Source organism: Perognathus longimembris, chromosome 4 (assembly GCF_023159225.1).
Source record: "Perognathus longimembris pacificus isolate PPM17 chromosome 4, ASM2315922v1, whole genome shotgun sequence".
NCBI lineage: Eukaryota > Metazoa > Chordata > Mammalia > Rodentia > Heteromyidae > Perognathus > Perognathus longimembris.
In genome coordinates this window covers 28,527,923-28,535,733 of record NC_063164.1, presented here as the reverse complement: position 1 = coordinate 28,535,733, position 7,811 = coordinate 28,527,923, and the positions used below count along the sequence as shown (strand labels likewise).

The window sequence follows — 7,811 nt, the reverse complement described above, 5'->3', positions numbered from 1 at the left end:
ACTGGCCCATGCCTTATCTCTATATCATCCCCTAGACATGCAAGCCATTGAAACGTACAGAATGGAGCCATGATTGGCTCCCAAGGTACCAAAGAGAAAAGGCGGAAATGAAGTGCCAGACTTTGAAGTCAGGCCCCACTTTACCACGCAAACCCCACTTTACCACGTGAACCTGAGATAAGCAGGCCCTGTGAGCAAACCCAGGACAAGCTTATTAGGGCCCAGTCGGTCAAGAACTCTAACCACTGGGAATGCTTAACTTTAACTGCCCCCAGAATGCCTCGAGCCCTGAGCCAACCAGATTTGTACCTGTGTCCTAATCTTGCTTGCTTGAACACCTGATTGTTGTAACTTTGTTTTTTGCCTTTATAAGCCCTGTGTAATTGCAGCTCGAGGCTTCCTCCTAATCTCTGCTGTGTCGGTGGGTAGGACATAGCCCGAGTTGCAGCTCGCTTGAATAAAGCCTTGCCTTGCTTTTGCATTTCAGAACGTCTGAGTCTCGGTGGCCTTCTTGGTGGTCATCTCGCGACTTGGCACAACACCAGGACTGGGAGAGAAAAAAAGTAAAAACCATTCTTATCAACTATGCACAACCAGACCATAGGCTGTATTGAAACTATAGGCTATAGTCCATCCATCCCTAGTTTGAGTCAGTTAGAGTATCTACTATTTCCAATGAAATAAAACCAAATACAAAAAATAACCTCATCATACATCTTATTGATCATTTTATTATATGTAAAGCATAGTGTGAATAATAACATACAACCCCAATCCCTTCCCCCAAGAGTCTCAATCTAGTTAGAGACTCAAGGGCCTCCACAATAATAGCCACCATTCATTACAACGTGCTAATTGCCTTGCTCTGTAGACAGTCATCACATTTACTCTGCATTTAGCAACACCTTGAAATGACTTATTCCCATGTGAACCAGTGAGGAAAATGAGGCTCAGAGAAATCAAGTCGCTGACCCAAAGTCACACAGCTTGCAGATAAGAAAGATATGAGCCTTGACTGTATGAAATCAGAGGACCCAAACTCTAAGCCAAATGAACAGTGCCTCTGTAGCTCCCACCCACATTGTGATGCCCACCCACTAGCCATCATTGGCCCTCTATTAGGACTCCCTAGACCTCAACAGACAGGACACGCACTAACAAGCTGCTCAGCCTTCTATGCCAGCCTTTGAGCATCCCAGCCAGCTCTTCCATAACTCCTTCTAGACATTCACAGTACCACCTGACAGGGTTTGCATTCTCATTTAACTTGTGTGTGTTCTTGCGTCCACGCTGCACTATCCGTGTCAGGAATGGAAAGATTCCTCTGCCTCTTTGCTAGCCCTCAGGAAAAAACACAGGAATCTTGAGGTTGAAACAACTAGCAAAAGGATGGATGAGATAAAAGGAGAAAACAGGCAGCCAAAGATGTAATCAAGAGCTGAAGCCCAATCCTTTTCCCATTCCCATCAGTGATGGGACCACAGCCAGCATGCAGATTTTTGTCAAAAACCTTTAGGTGGAAGACCATCACATTTGAGGTTAAACCCTCAGATACTACAGAAAATGTAAAGGTCAAGATCCAAGATAAGGAAGGAATTTCTCTTGATCAGCAAAGACTGATCACTGCTGGTAAGCAGCCAGAAGAGGATCATACCTGATCTGACTACAACATTCAACAGGAGTCCATTCTTCCTCTAATGTTAAGACTAGGTGGCAGAGCTTAAAAAAAAAAAAAAAAAAAAAGTCTGGGCTGGGGATATGGCCTAGTGACAAGAGCGCTTGCCTCGCATAATTGAAGCCCTGGGTTCAATTCCCCAGCACCACATATACAGAAAATGGCCAGAAGTGGTGCTGTGACTCAAGTGGCAGAGTGCTAGCCTTGAGCAAAAAGAAGCCAGGGACAGGGCTCAGGCCCTAAGTCCAAGGCTGGGACTGGCAAAAAAAAAAAAGTATTACACCACTCCAAAGAAGAACAGGCATTAGAGAAATAAATTGAGCTGGCTGTCCTGAAATACTATAACATGGGTGAAAATGGCAAAAGTAGCTGTCTTTGTCGAGAGTGCTCTTCATATGAATGTGGTGCTGGAGTTTTTATGGCTAGCCACTTTGACAGACTTTGTGGCAAGTGATGTCTAATTGTTTCAACAAACTGGAAGACAGTGATTATGTATGAATTAATAACAGGCATAAACTTAAAAAAAAGAATTGATATATGGCTGTGTGATACCAGCTTACACCTATAATCCTAACTACTCAAGAAGCTGAGATCTTGGGGCTGGGGATATGGCCTAGTGGCAAGAGAGCTTGCCTCTTATACATGAGGCCCTGGGTTCAATTCCCCAGCACCACATATACAGAAAACGGCCAGAAGTGGCGCTGTGGCTCAAGTGGCAGAGTGCTAGCCTTGAGCAAAAGGAAGCCAGGGACAGTGCTCAGGCCCTGAGTTCAAGGCCCAGGACTGGCCAAAAAATAAATAAATAAATAAATATAATGAAGTTTAAAAAAAAAAAAAAAGCTGAAATTAAGAATCAAAGCCAGCCCAGACAGACAAAACTGCAAGATATTCTTATCTCTCTGGTTAGTGAGCAAAAAGGCAGAACTGGAGGCATGACTCAAGTGGTATAGTACCAACTGTGAGAAAAAAAAAGGCCTGGGAATAAAGGCTCAATACCAGCAGAGAGAGAGAGAGAGATCTGAGAATGTGTCTTAGTGATATAGTGCTTGACTAGCATGCATGAAGCCCTGAATTCAATTCCACAGTATCTCATAAACAAAAAAATCTGGAAGTGGGGCTGTGGTAGAGTGCTAGCCTTGAGCAAAAGGAGCACAGGAACGGCACCCAGGCCCAGAGTTCAAGCCCCAGTACCAACAAAAGGAAAGAAAGGAAGGAAGGAAGGACAGATGGGAAGAAAGAAGGAAGGAAGGAAAAGAGATCAAAACATCTTCTGCAAATGAGTTAAATAATAGAAGCACAAAAGACCAGTTCTCAAAATAAACACATCTGGAAAGTACTTGAAGTAATAAAAAGAGGGAGAAAGGATTAAAGCAACTATAAATAAAAGTCATCATCTGCATCTGAGAGAAGAGCCTTCCTCCCTCACCCACCCACCCCCCAAAAATGTAGAACAGGAAAAATATTTGACAACATAAAATAGAAAATTTCCACCAAACTCAACAAACACTTGAACCTGAAAGTTTAAAAGGTCCATTCTAAACTATAGGAAACATTGATATAAAACCATCTGTAAGATTTCAAGAATAAAGAAAGAATTCTCCAAGCATTCCAAAAGAAAATCCAGGACCCAAGAATGGGAAACTATATGCCTACTTTCATCTTTCTAAATAGCAAAATTCAATGCAGAAAAATGACCTATGAGAGAGAGAGAGAGAGAGAGAGAGAGAGAGAGAGAGAGAAATATTTAAGGACACTGTACATTCCAAGTAGTCAGTCATAGAGAGGGTCCAGCCACACATTCTCAACTATGAAAGAATTTGGGGAACACAGCACCCGTGAGACCTTCCCAGTGAAGGAGACAAGGGGAGAAGAATCTACTTACGGCCATTCAAGATATTGACCAAGCCACGCAAGTGGTTCATGCCTGTCATCCTTGCCATTCAGGAGGCTGAGATCTGAGATTATGGGTCAAAGCCAGCTGGGGCAGTAAAATCTGTGAGAGTCTTTATCTCCAATAAACCACTCAGAAAAAGCCAGACATGGTGCTGTGGCTCAAATAGTAGAGCACTAGCCTTGAGCACAAAGAGGCTCAGGAACAGTGCTCCAGGAGCCCCAGGACGGGCACAAAATAGAAAGAGGGGGGAGGGAAGAAGAGAGGGAGGGGGGAGGGAGGGAGGGGGGAGGGAGGGAGGGAGGAAGGAAGGAAGCAAGGAAGGAAGGAAGCAAGGAAGGAAGGAAGGAAGGAGGGAAGGAAGAAAGGAAGAAAGGAAGGAAGGAAGGAAGGAAGGAAGGAAGGAAGGAAGGAAGGAAGGAAGGAAGGAAGGAGGGAGGGAAGGAAGGAAGGAAGGAAGGAAGGAAGGAAGGAAGGAAGGAAGGAAGGAAGGAAGGAAGGAAGGAAGGAAGGAAGGAAGGAATTGATCAAGTTAGAGAACTAATGATATGAAAGCTCTCATACAAGAAGGAGCAGTGTTGGACATGGCTCACACCTATAATTCTACCTACTCATGAGGCTAAGATTTTCATGTCTCAGTTCAAGCCAGCCTAGACAAGAAAGTCTATGAACTATTTCCAATTAACCACCAAAAAAATGGAATTGGAGCTATGGCTCAAGTAGTAAAGCTCTAGCCTTAAGCACAAAAGCTCAGGGACCAGACCCATGTCCAAGCCCTAGAATCAGCACAAAAATCAGGAGGGGAGGGAGTAGCAATAAATATTGAATCTAATTATTCATATTCACATTGTCTATGTACATGGCTATAATGCATGGGTCAAATGTTACTCATTGGTTACGTGTGGATGATAATAATTGTTCATTCTTGGGGCTGGGGATATGGCCTAGTGGCAAGAGTGCTTGCCTCGTATACATGAGGCCCTGGGTTCGATTCCACAGCACCACATATACAGAAAATGGCCAGAAGTGGCGCTGTGGCTCAAGTGGCAGAGTGCTAGCCTTGAGCAAGAAGAAGCCAGGGACAGTGCTCAGGCCCTGAGTCCAAGCCCCAGGACTGGCCAAAAAAATAATAATTGTTCATTCTTGTATAGACTTACTATGAGTCAAACACTATATTAAGTACTTTCTCCTGCATCTACAAATGTAATCCTCACCTGATTTCTAAGGAGTAAATGATATTATCACCCTCGTTTTATTTTGTTGTTTTTTTGTTTGTTTGTTTTGCCAGTCCTGGGGCTTGAACTCAGGGCCTGAGCACTGTCCCTGGCTTATTTTTGCTCAAGGCTAGCACTCTACCACCTAAGCCAGAGCGCCACTTCCGGCTTTTTCTATATATGTGGTGCTGAGGAATCGAACCCAGGGCTCCATGTATACGAGGGGAGCACTTTACCACTAGGCCATATTCCCAGCCCCATCACCCTCATTTTATAAGTAAGGAAAGTGAGACACAGAGATGCTCCCAAGAACTCAGGCTCCAGAGCCTGTGCCCTACACTATTGTCTCACATTGTTCCCATTTATGTGGGTAGGTAGATCATTTGTTTTCTGTCCTTGTACTTGAATTTTATTTATTTATTTCGGTAGTGGGGCTTGAACTCAGGGCCTGGGCTCTGTCCCTGAGCTCTTTTGCTCAAGGCTAGTGCTCTACCACTTGAGCCACAGTTCTACTTCTGGAGCTTCATTGGAGGTAAGAGTCTCATGGATTTTCCTGCCCAGTTTGGCTCTGAACCACAATCCTCAGATCTCAGCCTCCTGAGTAGCTAGAATGACAAGCATGAGCCATTCAACTCCCAATTTGAATTTTTAATTCATTATAATTGTATCATTTTTTTAGAAGTCATTGAAATAAATCTTGGAAGTTCTATTCCTATTTCCTACCCAAGTCCACAGAACAGAACCTAAACTACTACCATCCCTGTCCCTCACCCCCCACCCCACCCCAACCCTGTCTCCCCATTAATCTAGGCAGACTAGGAAGAGGTTGTATATGGGGATCTCAGAGGCTGAAACCATAACAATATCCCTAGGCTCTGGAATGGTAGATGGCTTGAAAATTTAGTGATAATCTTTGCAAAAAGAGGAATCAATATTCAGAACAGCATATCTGTGTTTTATGAGCTCTGGGCAGATTAGCAGGAAGAAATAAACCTCCCTAAAAAGGAACACTTCTGCCAGGCATCTGTGACTCACGCTTGTAATTCCAGCTACTCAAGGAGGCTGGGATCTGAGGATTGAAGTTTGAAGCTAGCGGGGCAGGAAAGTCCCTGAGACTGTCATCTCCAATTAACTAACAAAAACCCAGAAATGGCCCTGTGGTTCAAAGTGGTAGAGCACTAACCTTAAGCACAGAAGTTCAGAGACAGTGTCTAGGCCCTGAGTTCAAGTCCTACTGGCACAAAGAGCTAAAAAAAAAAGTCAGAGTTTGTAGTCATGCATCTAAGTTATTATATCTCTACCAACCAAGTGCTGTATAGTAAGGGTGAAAATGGAAGCAGGTCCCAGGAGGATTGAGAAACAGCTGTTTGTCTCACTTGGGAATGACACCTACCTATAATCCCATCTCTTTGACATTGATTCTAAAGTCCTCCTGTCACTGTTACTTGCCCACAAAATTAATGACTAAAAGAGAGATGGACTATGAATGCCTAGCCTCTGAAACAGAGAAAGAAAGACTGAGAGGGACAGAGCAACTTAATAAATAAAACAAGAGCCTGAAGGGAAGAGCTGCTTTGTCAGAATATAAATATTTCCCTTCCCCTTTTATCTTTAATGTAGTGTGAGAAGCTTATTAAAGGGAAATGCCTCCTGTCCCTGGAGCCTTTGCATACGCCTTGCGGGGAGCTGCCTGCAGTACGGCTGGCCCTAGCCCCACGCTTCTAAACTCTTCTCTGCTGGAAGTGAGCAGGAAAGTGGATAGCAATAAAGAAGGGCGGGGGAGAACGGGAAGCCATTGTGACCATTAGGATCCTTATCTTGATGGGCCTGGCGTCATGTTATGTTAATCACTGTGAGATGCTGAGAGGATGAGGAATGCCTGTCTGCTCAAAGGCCCAAAGGCTTGGCCCCAGATTCTAAGGGATGCTGACAGGTTAGTCTTACCCTCTGTGCCCTTAGAAAGCAATATCTAGGTTTAGACAAAGGGGAATCTGTCTGATGAGGGGTTCCACCAGTTCTAAGGGTTTTCAGAGAAGCACTTTGTGACCACACAGCTCACACATCCATGACAGGCATCGTGGGCTGTCCTCATGCACAACGACTACCCTTTCAACAGCACAGGACAAGGTCACCTTCCGCGCTCCTTCCTCAATGCCCTGGAAGGAGAATGGAGCCCTAAGAGCTTCTTACAGAGCCTTCCACAGGGATAGCCAGACACAGGGACTTGTGTACCTTTCTATCCATCTGTAGGGACACACAGAGCCTGGCCCATGTGCTTTGCCTGGATGCATGAACACTTTCATTTGGACACAATGAAAGCATCATGGTATCACTGTTTCTCCTGCCTCTCCACAGCATCTATGGTTCCAGACAGGATTTGGAATGATCACTGCTGCTGACATTGAGTTATTTAATCATGTAGTTACCAAAGGGTGAAGGGGAAGGCCATAGGCGATGCTTCTCCTCTTCCCTCTTGACCACTTTTCTAGGGGAGTTCGCCTTGGCCACTTTACTATTAGCCCCATCCTGCAACACTCCCATGAATTCTGACCTATGCAATGATAGGGTAAAAAGATGTTTTCAAAATCCGCCCTTATGGATCTCTCCTGCCAAGACCAGAATATTCATTTATGATCTTGCACTTAGCAAGGGTCTGATATCAAACCTGTTGAGTGCTACCTTATCATTCCTGCTGTAGATCCCCTCTGCCCCTCATTCAGGCTTTCCACCCTCCCCTTTATGGGGTCTTTTGAGGCCTCATCCTCACTAATGATTTGTGTATCATTCCCTTTTCCATGGATTCCCATTAAGTTGGAATAAGGACTAGCTGGGAGTTACTACTATTCCGCTGGACCCATCCATTTTTTTTTTCTTTTTACTTATTTATATAGGTCCTGGGCTTGGACTCAGGGCCTAGGTGCTGTCTTTAAGCTTTCTTGCTCAAGTCTAGCCCTCTACCACTTTAAACCACATCTCCAATTCCAGCTTTTTGGTAGTTAATTGAAGATTAAGAGACTCTAGGATTTTCCTG

At 44.4% G+C, this 7,811-nt stretch overlaps 1 pseudogene; it reads left to right on the top strand.

The window, feature by feature from the left end:
• Positions 1 to 1,472: 1,472 nt before the first annotated feature.
• On the top strand, positions 1,473 to 6,505 carry LOC125350848 (annotated as a pseudogene).
• The last annotated feature ends 1,306 nt before the right edge of the window (positions 6,506 to 7,811 follow it).